This window comes from Mus caroli, unplaced genomic scaffold, assembly GCF_978045245.1.
Source record: "Mus caroli unplaced genomic scaffold, Mus_caroli_1 scaffold_12, whole genome shotgun sequence".
In the NCBI taxonomy this organism is placed as follows: domain Eukaryota; kingdom Metazoa; phylum Chordata; class Mammalia; order Rodentia; family Muridae; genus Mus; species Mus caroli.
In genome coordinates, this window is record NW_028227267.1 from 108,575,266 (window position 1) to 108,592,724 (window position 17,459).

The window sequence follows — 17,459 nt, forward strand, 5'->3', positions numbered from 1 at the left end:
ATATACACATGGCCTCTACTCTCTCTTTATTGCAGTCATAAAGAGCAACTGAAGCTCATAAAAAGTGGCTGGTGGGTTTGTAAATGATATGACAGCTTGTTCAAACAGGTTTCTATAGAGCCATCTAAGGAAAATTTTCATTCTGAATCATAGCTAGGAGCTATTTGTGTTAAAAATGTCCACTTTGTTACTGTAAACTGCATGGTCCATGTGTTAAGAGGCTATCAAATGGGGACCAGTTTCTTTTACTTCTCACTGAATACTACTTAGCACTGCCATTAGTAAGAAAGAAATTTTGGTAGACAGAATGATAGCATCTCTTTCTTGTGTGAAAACACCCTTCCCCCAAATGCAGATAAACATATATATGTATACACACATGTATAAACATATATATGTGTATATAGACACACATATATATATGTATATATATATACATACATACATACAAATATATAAGCCAGATAACATTGCAAGTTTATTCATTAGCCTAATTTTAAGTTATTTTGGACTTCAACATAATACAGAAATGGCAAATACCTTTATGAACAAAACTGAGTGGCATTTCACTTGCTGGTGATAATCTAACTGGAATGAAATCTTCACACTGTAAAAATGAATAGAGGGATCATTTAAATGTTATGGTATTTTCTATGAACTAACATTTTTAGCCAATAATGTGTGGCAGAAAATCACCAAATTAGCTTACTAATGTAGTTTTGAAGACAAGAATACATTCTTTCTTTGAAATAGGATATCAACAAGAATTTGGGAGTTGTTTTAAAACATTATAGTGTCATTCTAACTGAGAACCCTGGACAGGAAATACTGAAGAGATTTGAGTAAGTAAAAATAATTTAAGTACATATCAAAGCTAAGAGTATTGGAATGGAAAAAGAATCAGACACAGATAGAAGGGCAAAGACAAAAAGACAAACATGGCTTCTAAGGCAGTCCTGTGAGAAAATATACCACATATACTATCTTCTAAAGTATCAAATGGTGCCATAAAGGTCTTCCTGCCTCTAGTCCATCACCTCTTTGGCTTGAAATACAGTTACAATAACATGTAGACGTGGCTACTATTGTAATCCTGATAATCTTTCCAAAAGAACAAAAATATCCAAAGGTTTATTATCTAGAGAATATAAATCCAATTTTAAGGAGAAAAGAAAGGGAAAAAAGTATAATAAAATTATAAAAATCTCGTCATTCATTCCACTTACCAGAACACATCTATGTGGCTATGATTATATCTGAGGGTAAGTGTTAAAAGACATGATCTGAATTTATCATAAAGTGTAAAATCATTACAGATAAGTAAGGTTCTTTGTATTTTTTAATTCACTTTTTCACCTTAGTAAAGTCATGATTATCTTTAAATATAATTTATCATTTGTTTGTTTGTTTGTTTGTTTTGTACACCACATTCTATTCCCCTCCTGGTTTACCCTCTGACTGTTCCATTTCCCATATCACCTTCCAGTTCCTGCCTACCCCCACCCCACCTGACCTCTAAACTCCCTGGGGCCTCCAGTCTCTTGAGGGTTAGGTGTATCTTCTGTGTCTGGATGCAGACCCAGCCGTCCTTTGCTGTATGTGTGTTGGGGGCCTCATATCAGCTGGTGTATGCTGCCTACTTGGTGGTCCAGTGTCTGAGAGATCTCAGGGGTCCAGGTTAATTGAGACTGCTGGTCATCCTACAGGGTCACCCCCCTCCTCAGCTTCTTCCAGCTTTTCCCTCATTCAACCACAGGGGTCAGCAGCTTCTGTCCATTGGTTGGGTGCAAATATCTGCACCTGACTCTTTCAGCTGCTTGTTAGGTCTTTCAGAGGGCAGTCATGATAGGTCCCTTTTTGTAAGTGCTCCATAGCCTCAGTAACAGTGTCAGGTCTTGGGACCTCCCCTTGAGCTGGATCCCTCTTTGAGCCTGTCTCTGGACCTTCTTTTCCGCAGACTCTCCTCCATTTCCTTCCCTGCAGTTTTTTTCAGACAGGAGCAATTATGGATGAGAGGTTTGACTGTTGGATGGCAACCCCCTCCCTCATTTGATGTCCTGTCTTTCTGGTGGAGGTGGGCTCTACAAGTTCCCTCTCCCCACTGTAGGGCATTTCATCTAAGGTCCTTTCCCTTGTTTCCTGAGAGTCTCTCACCCAGGCCTCTAGTACATTCTAGAGGGTCCCCCAACCTTCTACCTCCAGAGGCTGACTCTTTCCATTCTTTCTGCTGGACCTCAGTGCTTCAGTCTTGTTCCCTCTACCCAATACCTGATCATGCTCCCCTCTTTCCTTTCCTGTCCCTTTCCAACCCCAGTCCCTCCCTCCTTCCCCCCTTCCTGTGATTTCTTCTTCTCCCTCCCAAGTGGGATTGAGGCATCCTCACTTAGGCCATTCAGTTTGTTAACTGTTTTAAGGTCTGTGGATCCTATCGTGGGTATTCTGTATTTTTTTTTTTTTTGTGGCTAATCTCAATTATTAGTGAGTACATACCATGTATGTTCTCTTGGATCTAAGTTACTTCACTCACATGATGTTATATAGATAGACTAAATAATTATATATGCCTTTATTATTTTCCATGTTTATACATGTATTATTTTGGAAATTTAGTTGGTTATACATTTATTTTTCAAACTGAATTTTATCACAAAATATTATAAACAGTAGTACTACAAATTTATTATTACATTTAGTCATTCTGTTCCATAGTAGACTGTTTGAAACAAAATGCAAAATTTATATGTGTGTCTATATATGTATAATATGCATATATATTTATATGTTTATTTACATATAAAGGTTTCAGTGATAACAATACTGATATTATTATTTTTATTGTTATTATTATTTTTATTATTTTGTTTTTTTGAGACAGGGTTTCTCTGTGTAGTCCTGGCTGTCCTGGCACTCAGTCTTTAGATCAGGCTGGTCTTGAACTCAGAATTCCACCTGTCTCTGCCTTCCAAGTGCAGATATTAAAGGCAGACACCACCACTGCCCAGCCATTTTTATTTTTCCATTTGTTTGTGCAATAGAAACACAAATCCTGAATTTAGCAATTTTATTACTTTATTTTATAAAAGTCAATTTAACTTATCACTTTATGAATAAATTGCATATAGATGTATTTTATATTAGAAGTATTCAAGTTTTCTTATCAATACATGAATATATTTAGACCTCACCTTCTTTTCAATTTCTTGTGTCTTCTTTTATAATATTTTGTATATGTAAGTTATAGAAAATTAAAAACATTCAGTTTATATCTTTGGATAGTCTACCTGGATGCTGCTTCGTCAGGAAAGTTATCGTATAAAACTTATGATCTAATTCTAGACATCTGTTAACTTCCACACTAATCTCAGTGTCTATTCTCTACAAATATCTATATTTTCATAAAATGATTTCTAAGAGTACTGAGTACAGCAACCTCGTATGCTGGTGCCTGCATTTTGCTACATTAATTAATTTGACTTCATATAACACACTTCAAATACCAACATGTTGAATTTTGTGCCTACTTGTATACTCTATGGTGAAAAATTTTATCTAGTTATGCTTTTCTCTCAAATTTCACCTTAACATTTAAATTTGAAATTGATTATTTTATAAATAACATTTCTGATATCTTCTCTCAAAGTTTGTAAAGCTAAATGCTTAAATCAAAAATTGTAGAAACAGGAACACACTCAGCAGAAATCCAGTAAACAGAAAGAAATAAAAGAAAGAATAGATATTAATTCACTTAAAAAAAACCAAAGCAATTCAAAGAATCAAGAACTCTAAAATGATCTCTTTTTAATTTACTGGTCCACAGTAAATTAAAAAGAGAAATAAAGAATGAGATTACACAAAGGAACAAAAATGAGCGATACAACAGATACAATATTTCTATCATTTAATACTTTACTTATGCTCTTGAATGTTTTATTTTTTTACCATAGATGTTTATAACTTATCAACTTTGCAGAGAAATTTTAATCTAACAACATGGACTCTCTGGCAAGAGATTATATCCAAAGGCTTTATAAATTGATATAATTTTCATGGAATTCAGGTGTGTCCTAAACTATAGTATCATCTGGCTGGCTGGAGTATAGATAATCCATTAGTATACACCTTTAAATCCTAGCAATGAAAATAAGTTTAGTTTGTAGAGGGAAGCAGCCATGTTTTAAGTGACATCTAATAGAGGGTCAGACAAACTGATGGGCCAGAAAAGGTTTGGACAGAATGAGGCAGAGATGGTATATGCCCAATTCTCATAAGAACAGTACAGAAATGAGAGACTAAGACCAGTGCCGGGAAAGAAAAGGGGATGCAGTATGTATATATGACACTTTTTTCTGAACAAGACAGAACTTTTAAAGATATAAGTTGCAGAGAGAATGAGCTAGACACAATGAAGCCAGAATGAGCCAAATAACGAGAAAGAACCTGAAGATTAGATGATATTGCCCAAGTTGTTATGAGGCCAAGCAGAGCAAAATCAGGCAGAAGCTGAAAAAAGCCAGTTTGAATCATTCAGCTTGGAGAGAAGTTTGGGCCAGAACAGGTGAGTTGATTCAGTAAGCCAGAGTTCAAAAAGAAGTAAAACTTGTGAGTTTACTCAGCAGTAATCCTACAAGAAGACAATTGCAAATGTTGAGTAAAAGTTACATTATAGGATCCCCTTGCTGGTCAGCTTTTAATGTGTCTTTCTTGCATTCTTGTGTTGTATTTTTAATATCCATTTATTTTCAGGTTTTCATTTTTCTTTTTTTTTATCCTATGTCGACAAAATCTTAATTTATTAATTTACTCTATTTCAATCTTTGATTCTGTGTCATCAGGAAAACATAATTATTTCATTTTTAATGTTTATTAATAGTTTGCAATTAATTTTTGATTTTTGAAATTTTTTCTACATATTTAAATTAATGTATTATTTTATAAAACATTTCATCACATTAAAATATTATTGAATTAATGACAATATAATTTAAGAAATAAAAAGTCAATATTAATGAATTAAATTTTTACTAATGGTAAATTTTTGCACATATTTTTCCCACAGTGTCTATCTTAAATTAGCTGTTGTTGATTAGAATGTGATATTGTTTATTAGAGTGAAATAAAAAGACCTTATGTCTCTACTTTATAAAGGAATATAGTCTTTCTTTCATAACTTTTCCACAACCTTTTCTCATTCTTTCTTACTTGTTTGTATTTCATTATGGAAATATTTTTTTTTACCCTAGAATGACCAATATTTATAACTTTAACTGAGTTTTGTGTTTTGTTTTATTTTTAAATATATTTCATTTGACTAAACATGCATGTCAACTTGAAATTATGAAGGGATTTTTGTTGCATACAGATTTCCAGTTCATCACTTTGTTTCTCTCAGCAGAGTGATGATTTGTCTCAGACTATCATTGTTTTTTAAAGGGTTATAAAGCTCAGTTGAATTGTGTGCACGTTTTATTAGAATGTTTGAGCTTTTAATATTTCCATATTTCTCCATTTCCCATTATTATTATCATTTGAAAATTACTCTTTTTTTTATTATTAATTGAAGTCTTTGTAATATGTGAACCTGCATCTTTAGGATGTTTTACAAAACTCTTATCTACATATTACCTGGCCTTTGATGCCCCATTCTTTTCTCCTTCCTTCCTTCTCAGACTGAGTTAAACCCAAATAGTCCATTGACTGCATCCTTTTTTTTTTTTTTTTTTTTCAATTTAGTTTATGTTTGGTTTTAACAAAACGTCATCCTTTTTACCAATGAGGACTCGGGAGCTCAAAGAATTTGAGAAAGCACACTGCTGATATCCGTGAGGGAAATTCTCTTTTCCGTGCCATCTCAAAAATCCCTCAAACTGAGCGTCCCTCCCTTCAACTTACTATGTGTCTCCCTTTTGGTCCTCCTGACTTCCTTTTACTATGTTTTATTTTTTTCCTACATTTACTCCCTGTCAACTGGTTGCTTTTTGTTTCCTGCCCTATGGTTGACTTTATTTAATCCCATTTGCAATACACAGAAAGCTCATGGATTAGAAGTGTGTGTTAATGCTGAGCCATAGCACAATTAGAAACAGATTATTAAAAAAATAATAATACACCTTAAGGATTCACAATGTGACCAAATATCCTGCAACAGCTGCCTACATTTATTTTCTATCAGTAAGCTCCTTTTTACACTCTCAAAAGCAGTGTTTAAAAGGGGCATTTTCGGAAAGGACAGGAGAAATAACTATAGAAGAAGAAACAATGTATAAATACATCCTAACATCCATCTATCAACAGATCTCTGTGTGTAGACATATGCCTGTGCTTGTGTGGTCCTTTTATGTTTGTGTATATGCTCGCCATGCTTGGTGGCACACGCCTTTAATCCTAGCACTTGGGAGGCAGAGGCAGGCAGATTTATGAGTTCGAGGCCAGCCTGGTCTACAAATTGAGTTCCAGAACAGCCAGGGCTACACAGAGAAACTCGGTCTCAAAAAAAAAAAAAAGAATCATCTATGCTCAACAAGTAAAAACCTAAGTGAATTTAAAAAGATAATTTATCAGAGAAATGGAATTACTAGTAAACACATAAATATTACCAAAAAAAATTAATAAGTCTATAAATGCATCAGCATTTTACCATTTCTTGATGATTAAAGATAAAAGGCAAGATAAAATTGTTCAAATAGATTTCTCTTGCTGGTCTGTGTAGCGGAGATGAAGACTATCCTTGGAGATCATTGGCCTGGACCAGTGGAAGTGTTCCAGCTACCACCACTGCTCTGGGGCTGCTGCTGCTGCCCTGGATACTGATGTTAGGCTGGCTAGTAAGCGAAGAGAAGGGGATCTTCTACTAGCAGAAGCTTTGGGCGAGCTTTCTCTTCCCAGGCAGTGTTACAGCTCTTATAAGACAGATGGTCTCACACCATTATTCCTTCTGGATAAGATGTTATATACAGTTTTGGGGTGGGTTGGGGTCTGACTGCTGGTGCTTCCCCACACACACACACCTTTTTTTTTTTGAGGCAGGGTTTCTCTGTATAGCCCTGACTGTCTTGGAACTCACTCTGTAGACCAGGCTAGCCTCGAACTCAGAAATCCCCCCCTCCCCCCGCCTCTGCCTCCCGAGTGCTGGGATTAAAGGTGTGCGCCACCACGCCTGGCTCTTTTTTTTATTAGATATTTTTTTATTTACATTCCAAATGCTATCCTGAAAGTTCCCTATATCCTCCCCGTGCCCTGCTCCCCTACCCACCCATTCCCACTTCCTGGCATTTCCCTGCACTGGAGCATATAAAGTTTGCAATACCAAGGAGTCTCTCTTCCCAGTGATGGCCGGCTAGGCCATCTGCTTCCTATTGACTTGTTCTGATATATTAGGGATGCATCATTTCTGTGTGGAGGCACTTGCAGGTACTCCCCCTATGTGACTAACTAGCACAATTCTTTCTATGGGAGAATGTGGCTACATGACAGGGGTCCTGCGCAGGGAGTAGCCAAGCTCCTACTGTCCCTTCTGGGATTCCGAGAGTTCAAACCCAGCACAACCTTCCCAGGCCTCTTCTCACAGTCCATCGCCCCACATTCTCTCATCAAAGACTCATTTCCTTCCCAATTTGGAAGCAATAGTGAAGAAGGTAACCCATGTGACTATTGGGAACTCAGTGGTTTACCTAAAGTAACGAAATTACCTTCACACGTGAACATGCTTTCTTGTGTTAACATGTATAAAGCCTTTCTGAACAAGTCTATATCAATTTTTGAAATTAGTGATGGTTGAAAAATAGTGGGCATTTATCAAAGTCATTTTGAGTTGACTAAAAAAACATGTTATTTAGAAAAATTATTCTGTTTGTGATACAAAGTGGGTTGTGTTAAGGGCAAAAAAGGAGAAGACTATTTTCTATAATTAGAGCAAAAATGTGATGTTAACTATTGAAGAATTGAGAAACTGATAGAAACATCCACAAAACTACCCCTGATGATGTCAGGGTTTCAGCATAGTCTTGGCAGTATTTTCAGTGCAAAAGAAATGAAAATACAAAATAAACCTTGGTGAATCATGTGGAGGAATGTTAATCCAGCAACATGGCTGTTCTGGCAAGGGATCACACCCAAAAGCCTTCTAGGTCTGTGGGATCAGGCTGGATGACCTACCTTTAATCCTTCTGGCTGGAATTAGGATATGCCCTTAGTTTACACCTTTAAACATTCTGGATGGAATATAGATGTCTGTATTAGGACGCAAAGCAATGATGGTAAATTTAGTTAGTAGACTACAGACATACCCTTAGCACACATTGCTTAGGATCCTAAGCAATGAAAGTAAGTTTAGTTTGTAGACAGGGAAGAGAAGTGATGAATAAGAAAGAGATGTGACAGTATGTGTCAGAAATAGAATATAACCAACAGTCAGGAATGAGAGGGTACCTAAGAGCAATGAAGGGAGAGTTCACTTCAGTTCCTTGCAGTTCAGTTGAGTACAGTTCAGCTCAGTTGAATTCCAGCAGTTTTGTTCAGTTTCAGTTCTGTCCCATTCATACAATCCATGTAGTAGAGTTTGTGGCAATCAGAGGCAGTTCTTCCAAGCAGAGCAATAGAGTCAGAAGCAGAGAGAAACGAATTTGAATAAGTCAGCTTGGAGAGGAGTTTGAGCCACAACAGCTGAGCTTGAACCAGCCAGCCAGAGATCAGAGAGAGTTAGTTTATTCCATAGTAAATCTCAGAGGCTAAAAATTTCTAGACATAAGCTAACAGAGAAAGGCTATACCTGAAGCCTTCCAGATCCAAGCCTGTAGAAGACTACATTGTGTATCTACTAGAATTTTCCATGCCTAGCATAGGAATATTTAAATAGACACTTTCTTGGTTCAGGTCAAGCCATGCATTTGTTAAACTTGGGTATGTCTGTTCACTGAGGAAGTAAAAGTGATGATGACAACAACAACAAAAACAACAACTGCAAAACAGACATATGGCCTGTAAAAATACTCACTGATAAATCCACTCACTGTAAGATATGAAGACATCCGTTCAGTCTCAGAATCAGTGCCTAAATATCCTTTCACCTCTACATGCACACCATGGCAACCCCCACCCCTGCACACACTGAGAAATAAATCTATTACGTATCCCAGTTCTTATTTGTTATCTAGAATTACTGCTCATGAGTTTTAATCATGTCAAACGCAAGAAGGCAACTGCTAACTTCACTGGAAGTTTGCTAACCAGTTAATATACCTTCTTCAAAAGAATTCCATCTCAGATGTATCACAGCGAGATCTGCAAACATACTCGCTCATGGAGTAAAATACCAACCTTTTCTAAAGATTCATAAATTTTTCTGATTATGTGTTACATGAGGCTTCTCTTTCCTATACTCGATATCCTTAGATAATACTGATATTGTAAATCCAACCTCTCTGTTATTTTCTACCAGTTAAAAATCAAGGCGATGCAGAACCTAGGAGAGTGACACTGTGAAATTTGAAAGTAATGATGCATTGACGAGGAAGTCTGGCCATGAATCGGGAGAGCAACCAACCCAAACCACAGCTTGGTTTCCCAGGTGCAGTACAGGTCTGGCTATGAGTTTCAAGAGTTACAACCCAAACCACGGCAAGCTTCACAAGTACAGATGCCTCTGGGCAAATAATTTTGAACTGTGTGCATTGTGACTATTGCTATCTCAGTTGAACCTACTGTACTAAATTGTAATTTTACTGATTAAGTTTCACTTCAAAACAGCTCTTCAATGTATATTTTTCTCCAAACAGAGTTTGTACCAATAATTTTAAGGTATGTACTAATGTACACATCAGTTGTTGTTACCCATTGCTATTAAGAGTTTTAAAAATTCCCTGGAAGAAATATAGTCAATTATGAACCATTTATTAGAATTGAAAATGTATGTTTTGATTTCAACCTCTGAAAATACCATTATAGATAATTTGTTTATATACTATGCCCACATAGTATCCCAGTTGCAAACAGTGTCATTTCATAGGTCACTGTGGTGTGGAAAGGAGGAAAAAGAGAAATTATTAGTCAAGAAATTTGACAAGTTTTATATGACATTGGTTGCCAAAATGAATATCAACTTAATTTCTTATGCTGCTAGTAGACAATTTGCGCCCATCCTTGCTGTGTTTCCTTTCCAAAACCATGGTCAAAGCTTATTCAGTAAGGGGCTATTAAATAAACCTAAATCAAAAGCTTTCTAGTAGATAACTGTTATCGAGAAGATAACTGTTACTATTCTATACTGTCCAGTGGAGAATACATAGATGACTCAGTGGTTAAGAGTGATTTCAGAGGCCCATTGGTCGTGCAAACTTTATATGCCTCAGTACAGGGGAATGCCAGGGCCAAGAAGTGGGAGTGGGTGGGTGGGGGAGCATGTGGGGGACTTTTGGGATAGCATTGGAAATGTAAATGAAATAAATACCTAAATAAATAAATAATAAAGATCATATTTCCAAATTTTAAAAAAAAGAGTGATTTCTGCTGTTTCAGAGGATGGATGTATGTGTACTAGGAGTAAAAATGGGTTGCCTTATGACTATATATAATTCCAGTTCCAAGGTTTCTACATCATATTCTGCTCTACTGAGATATAAATTATATCTTAATATGAAATAAATTTTCCAATGATGTGGAACATGGACTAATAACTATGGCAACCAGAATTATCTATAGGAAACATCATGGCAGTTCAATGTAGTATAGTAATTTGTGTAGATAAAATGTTTTGTGCATTGTTTAAAGGATATCCTTGAGTTATTCAAATGCTGATTTCTCTGCCCTCATAACCTTGTTTCCATGCCCATGCAGACACATCATTGTATTGTTTATATGTCAAGAATCTCCTGTCTCATGTTTGTGTAAACAATACTTATCATTGACTCTCTGCCTTGTCAATAGATGTTCACCACCCAATGGCTGGGTTGAAGAGAGAATAGGATAGAAACTTCAGCTCACCAGGGGAAAAGGGGGATGGAGTGGGAAGATGATTCAGATTGGCCATGCGGAGTCTGATTTGGTCTGAGAATACACCATGGGAAAAAGAACCAGAACCTAAAAGAGCCAGATAAATTGTAATATGCAAGTATCATGGGATCATGGATTGTAGGCAGCCAGACTAACATAGGGAGTTAAGGTAGATCATTGAACTGACACTAACATGTGAGAATTGTAGACTCTGAAACAGAAACTCATGATTTAATTTTCCTTTGCTCCTCTTACTTACTGCTGTCCAAATAGAATTGACAGGAGAAACACTGCAAGTAGTGGAAGGAATAATGTGAGTTCCTTGAATTTCCAAAAGTGATTTACCAGTTCATCTTATAGTATCGGGAATTCAAAGCAAGATAATTGGATTTCTGTATGGTTTGTTCACTGATGTTCAGGTTCATTAGTGTGAACTACCCATGAAGGTCATGTAGATGAAAAGGTCACTTATGAATCAGTGATAGACCCACAGAAAGCCCTATCTCTCCTTGCTGAACTACTGTCTACTATTGGTTTCTGGGGAAGAGGAAATATTTTTTGTCACTTGCATACTCATTGAAAGGCTCCCAAGCTCCATGGGATGGCTCCAAGTCCACAGTCATACAAACAGACCTGCTCAGTTTCAGTTTATCTAAATAAAATGGGAGGTAATATAAGATAGGAATAAGGATACAAAAGTGATAAGACAAGATGGGGATTCACAATTATTAGAATGCACTTTACATATGTATGAAACAGTCGAAAAACACATTTATGAAAAGTTTAAAAAGTGAATAAATATTTTAGAGATCATCTATACACCACAAAACAGCAAGAATTCAAGGTATAAATACAAACCAATCCTGTGAATTGGTTGACTATTTAAAACAAGTCATATCCTAAACAGGACTATTTTCTCATCATGTATTTCTGTTGTTTATTTCCTCTTTTTATTAAATAGGCAAAGGGAGGCTGTCATTGTGGAAAATATGTGATACAGTATAATTTCAGTATTGAGAGGAGTAAATAACTTATTATTTATATAATTTATACATTCTTGCTTAATGTTAATTTTGTTAATTTATATATTTATATATTATTATTTATATAATTTATACATTCTTGCTTAATGTTAATTTTGTTAATTTTGTTAATTTTGTTAACAGATCCCTGTAGACTAAGCTGCAAAGATCACTGTTATAAAGTTCTATTTTTTAAAATACATCATATCTTTTCTATTCTCCATGTCTTACCTCTTCCAAATGTTTGTAATCATTAACAATAGGAAAAACTAATTATCCTAGTCTTTTGTCCAGGTATGACAATTTCTATAAAGCATGCCCCAAAAGATTCTGGAACAAAATTTATGAAAAGATAGGTAGTTCCTTTTATTTTACACCAATATACATTTGTTGCTTATTTTAATTTGCTTTCCATTTAGATATTTTTGAGTTATCTATGTTTTCCGCTTGCATTTCACTTTTCTAAGCAATTTAATTTTAGTATATTAGATGGAATGGTTTCACCACGGATTGTCCAAAGAAGTAATTTGAAAATTTAGACTGATATATGTTTTAATTTTTTTCTAGTTTTTTATTTTGTTTAACCAATAGGTTACTATACTTATTGCCAAGGTTTATATATGTATATATAAAAATGTTTATATTCATATACCAAAGTATATTAATATGTACATTACTGCTATTTTATACAGGTTATGATAGGGGTATTTTCACATAGAACATCGAAAGCCATGACGTTCATTTCATTAGTTGCTTTATAGTTTATATCTTTGGTTCTTATAATATAAATCATCTTTCCTATATATTTTTGTCTTGATATCAACTTTTGTATGACTCATCCCTGGGATATAGGGCCTAATGTCTGTTAACCCCAGACAAATAAAGTACAAAAACAGATCAAATAATCTATGCCATCTATGTCTGTTTTTCTGAACTTGTAAATTTGTGCAGTTTACTAATATGTGAAAGGTCAGGAATTTTCTATGAGAGATTGAGTGACCCAAAAATAGTTGCATCAATGAAATCTATACCATCCATTAGTGATGACTCATTTAAACATCATTCCCAAGCCCTGGAGAAAGTCATATAGATATAGGTGTATAGCTGTGCTCTGATTGCTCTCTACCACTTATGCCTGAATCTGCCTGATTATGGATTCTGGGGGAGGAGCAGAATTTACACAATCAGTGATCTACCTATCACTTTCCCATGGAGAGCCTCAAACCCATGGTCACACAGAAGACCCTGGTTAAACTCACTGGCCATTTGGAAAAAAAATGGAGAAAGTAACAAAACATAATGTACTATATGAATATATGGAAAAATCTAAAAAGCAAATTACAATGAAGTAGTGGATTTGGCCTAATGCTGCTTGTATTCTTATGTTAATTTGCGTCAGGACAAACTGTTTGCTTCAGAACACCTGCACACAAGTAGCTTCTGGAACCTGCCCCCAGTTGATTCTGATTGTTAAATAAAGATGCCAATAGTCAATGACTGGGCAGGACAGAGAAGGGTGGGACTTTTAGGATTCCTGGGAGAAGGACAGGGAAGAAGGAAAAGGAGAGGCAATCCACTATGCTGGGAGAAAGGGAGAAGAGGAGACATCAAGCTTGAGGGGGAGCAGGACAAGAAGGCATAGCCACCATGTAAGAGCTAGGGGAGTGTGGCCTCAGAGCGCTGGCCAATTGAGTCCAGGGAAGCCAAGGTAGAATACAGAATAAGTGATAATTTAGGATTATTGGAGGAAGTTGGATTAGCCACATGGAGGTTAGGCCATGGCCCAGCCATTGAGGTGTTGTAGGTATATCAAAATGTAAAGTCTATGTGAGTGTCTTTCATTCAGGAATGTATACCTTTAGGGTGGGTATCAGGAACCCTCCACTGGGTTTATTTAATGTTTTTAATAATAATAATAGTTAATAATAATAACTTACAAAAGAACAAGTACGAGGTAGTGATGAGCTCTACTCTGAACACAAAAGAGTTTTGATGGTGAATTCCAAGCTCTTATTTTTAATAATAAAAAATTACTTTATCAGGAAATTGAAGGCAGAAGTTTGAAAAATATTAGAAGTGGATGCTCACAGTCATCTATAGGTTGTAACACAGGGCCCCCAATGGAGGGGCTAGAGAAAGTACTCAAAGAGCTAAAGGGGTTTGCAACCCTATAGGTGGAACAACAATTTGAACTAACCAGTACCCCCCACCCCCAGAACTCGTGTCTCTAACTGCATATGTATCAGAAGATGGCCTAGTTGGCCATCATTGGAAAGAGAGGCCCATTAGTCTAGCAAACTTTATATGCCCCAGTACAGGGTAACGCCAGGGCCAAGAAGTGGGAGTGAGTGGGTAGGGGAGCAAGGTGGGGCGAGAGTATAGGGGACTTTTGGGATAGCCTTTGAAATGTAAATGAAGAAAATATCTAATAATTTTTTAAATAAATAAATAAATATATTCATCAAATGATATAGAATTTTAAGTAGACATTAGGAAATGTGCTCATTGTTTTCCTTATTTCAATTATTTCTGTCATATGGTTTGAAGTGATTGAAAAGCAAACAGCAATGTCTGAAATAAATATTAACAGAAGAGAAGGTTATTAATCACTCATCCAGACACAAACATTACTAGAACCTCCTGAGAATAGGATTCCTTGACCCCCAAGGAACTGAGATGCCTCCATGTTTATCATCGTGACGTCTTCTAATGTGAGCATCATAATGACCTGGGATAATTCCTTAGGATGCTAAAGCTACATTATAAGCAGTAAATAGAAAGACAAAATGCAGCACGGGACCACCTGCTGTACAGACTTCTTTTAATAACTATTTTCATGTATCTCAGTGGCCAAAATATGCTGACACTTGCCCTGAATAGGGTTGTGATTCTTTATTTTTATAGCATTATAATATGTAGACTGTGTTACAGTTGTTCAAGTACTTAGGAAAATGAACAAACATAACTTTTTGAAAATTAAAATTCCCTCAACCAAATTCCCCCCACCCGTAGCAGCTATCTGTTCATTCTCTGGGAGTTCTGGGCCACTCTCATGTCTCTCCCCATAAATGATACTGAAGTTAGAGTTAAACAAAAACAAAAACACCCCCCAAACAAACAAATAAACAAATAACCCAATAAAAATGGGGGACAAAGCTAAACAGAAAATCCTCAACAGAGGACTCACAGATGGATGAAAAGCACTTAAAGAAATGATCAATATTTTTAGTCATCAGGGAAATGCAAATCAAAACGACCCTGAGATTCCTCTCTACACCTGCTAGAACAGCTAAGATGATAAAAAACTAAAACAAAACACAAACAAACAAAAATCAAAACAAGAAACAAACAAAAAACCCTCAAGCTGCAGAACCTGCTGGTGAGGATGTGGAGAAGAAAGGGGGCACACTCCTCCATAGCTGGTGGGACTGGAAATTGGTATAACCACTCTAGACATCAATCTGGTGAATCCTCAAAAGATTGGAAGTATTTCTTCCTAAAGACTCAGTTATACTGCTCCCTAGTATATACTTAAAAGATGCTCCACCACACCACAAGGACACATGCTCCACTATGTTCATAACAGCCTTATTTGTAATAGCCAGAGACTGGAAGCAACCCAATGTCCCTCAACCAAAGAATGGATATGGAAAGTGTGGTTCATCTACACAATGGGACACTATTCAGCTAAAAATGAGGACATCATGACTTTTGCAGGCAAATGAATGGAACTAGGAATTTTTATCCTGAGTGAGGTAACCCAGACCCAATCGAATTGCATGGTATGTACTCACTGATAAGTGGATATTAGCCAAAAAATATAGAAAACCCATTATAAACTCCCCAGACCTTAAGAAGTTAAACAAGGTGGACTACCCATGTGAGGATGCTTCAGTCCCAATTAGCAGGAGAAACAAGATAATCACAGGAGGCAGAAGGAAGAAGGGACCTGGGTGGGATACGGAAGGCAAAAGGGAAAAGGGAGGCAAGATTAAGTCTGAGGGTGGAGAGAAGCCCAGAGTTCCAGAGCAACTGCCAGGAATGGGGGGGGGGGGGCTGGGGTGTGTGCAGGGGAACTCTAGGAAGTCCCAGAGACCTGGAAAGTAAGAGGCTCCCAGGATTCACTGTGGGATGACCTTAGCCAAAATGCCCAACAGTGGAATAGTGTCCCATTGTGTAGATGAACCACACTTTCCATATCCATTCTTTGGTTGAGGGACATTGGGTTCCTTCCAGTCTCTGGTTATTACAAATAAGGCTGCTATGAACACAGTGGAGCATGTGTCCTTGTGGTGTTGTGGAGCATCTTTTAAGTATACACTAAGGAGCATATAGAACCTGATAAGACCAACTCCAATAAATAGATAAGCCCATAGTGGAGAGGTGGGACCATCCACCTACCTGCAAATTTTTTGACTCAGAATTGTTAATGTCTAAAAAAATTGCTGGGACAAAAATGAAGCAGAGATTGAAGGAAAGATCATCCAGTGACCAACTAAATTTGAGATCCATTCCATAGACAGACACCAAACCCTGACACTATTACAGATGCTATGCTGTGCTTGTAGACAGGAGCCTAGCATGGCTCTTCTCTACCAGTCTCTATAAGCAGCTGGATGAGACACGTACAGATCCACTCAACCACCAAACTGAGGTTGGAGACCCCTAAGGAAGGTCTAAGGGAAAGATTGAAGGAGCTGAAGAGGATGGTAACCCCATAGGAAGAACAACAATATCAACTAACCTGGACCCCCTCAGAGCTCTTAGAGACTAAGAAATGAACCAAAAAGAATACATGGGCTGGTGAGTGGCCTGTAGCCCATGTGTAGTCAAGGACTGCCTTGTCTGGCCTCAGTAGGAGCAGATGTGTCTTATCTGGTAAAGACGTAATATCCCAAGGGGATAGCTGGAGGTGGGGGTGGAGCAATCTTTCAGAGGAGAAGGGGGGATGGGATAAGAACTCTTGAAGGGACCATGGGAGGCAACATTTGGGATATAAATAAATAAAATATTTAATAAAAAAGAAGAAATTGAAAAAAAATAACTATGTCCAGTCAGGTTGCCTTAGGAAATAGTAAAATAAAATGTGAATCTGTCTAATCTCTTTGTTTCATAGTATTCCCATATTTTTCATATTTACTCAAATGAAAAAATATACTGGGGAAAATTTTCCAATAGCTCCAACTGAAATAACCAGGTTAACACAGATAATGGGAAAAAATAGCTAATATTAAACTTTTCCAAAATTCTGCTAACCATTAAAGCACAGCCCTCTCCACTGTGAGCTATGTTTCCAATCCTTAAATTTCAGTTACAACTGAAGATAAAGTTTGAATATCACCAAATAAATTCTGTGTGTGTGTGTGTGTGTGTGTGTGTGTTTATTTTACAAATCTCTCTCTCTCTCTCTCTCTCTCTCTCTCTCTCTCTCTCTCTCTCTCTGTGTGTGTGTGT

At 36.7% G+C, this 17,459-nt stretch overlaps 1 long non-coding RNA gene across 1 annotated transcript in view; it reads right to left on the bottom strand.

Annotated features, from left to right (window-relative positions):
* LOC115029219 (uncharacterized) overlaps positions 1–17,459 on the bottom strand; it is a 255,453-nt gene that overhangs the window by 11,187 nt on the left and 226,807 nt on the right. The window contains exons 5-6 of the long non-coding RNA XR_015044705.1: positions 8,425–8,575; positions 541–607 (exon numbers count right to left, since the gene is read on the bottom strand). This is a non-coding gene — a long non-coding RNA (uncharacterized LOC115029219). The remainder of the gene's footprint in view (positions 1–540; positions 608–8,424; positions 8,576–17,459) is intronic.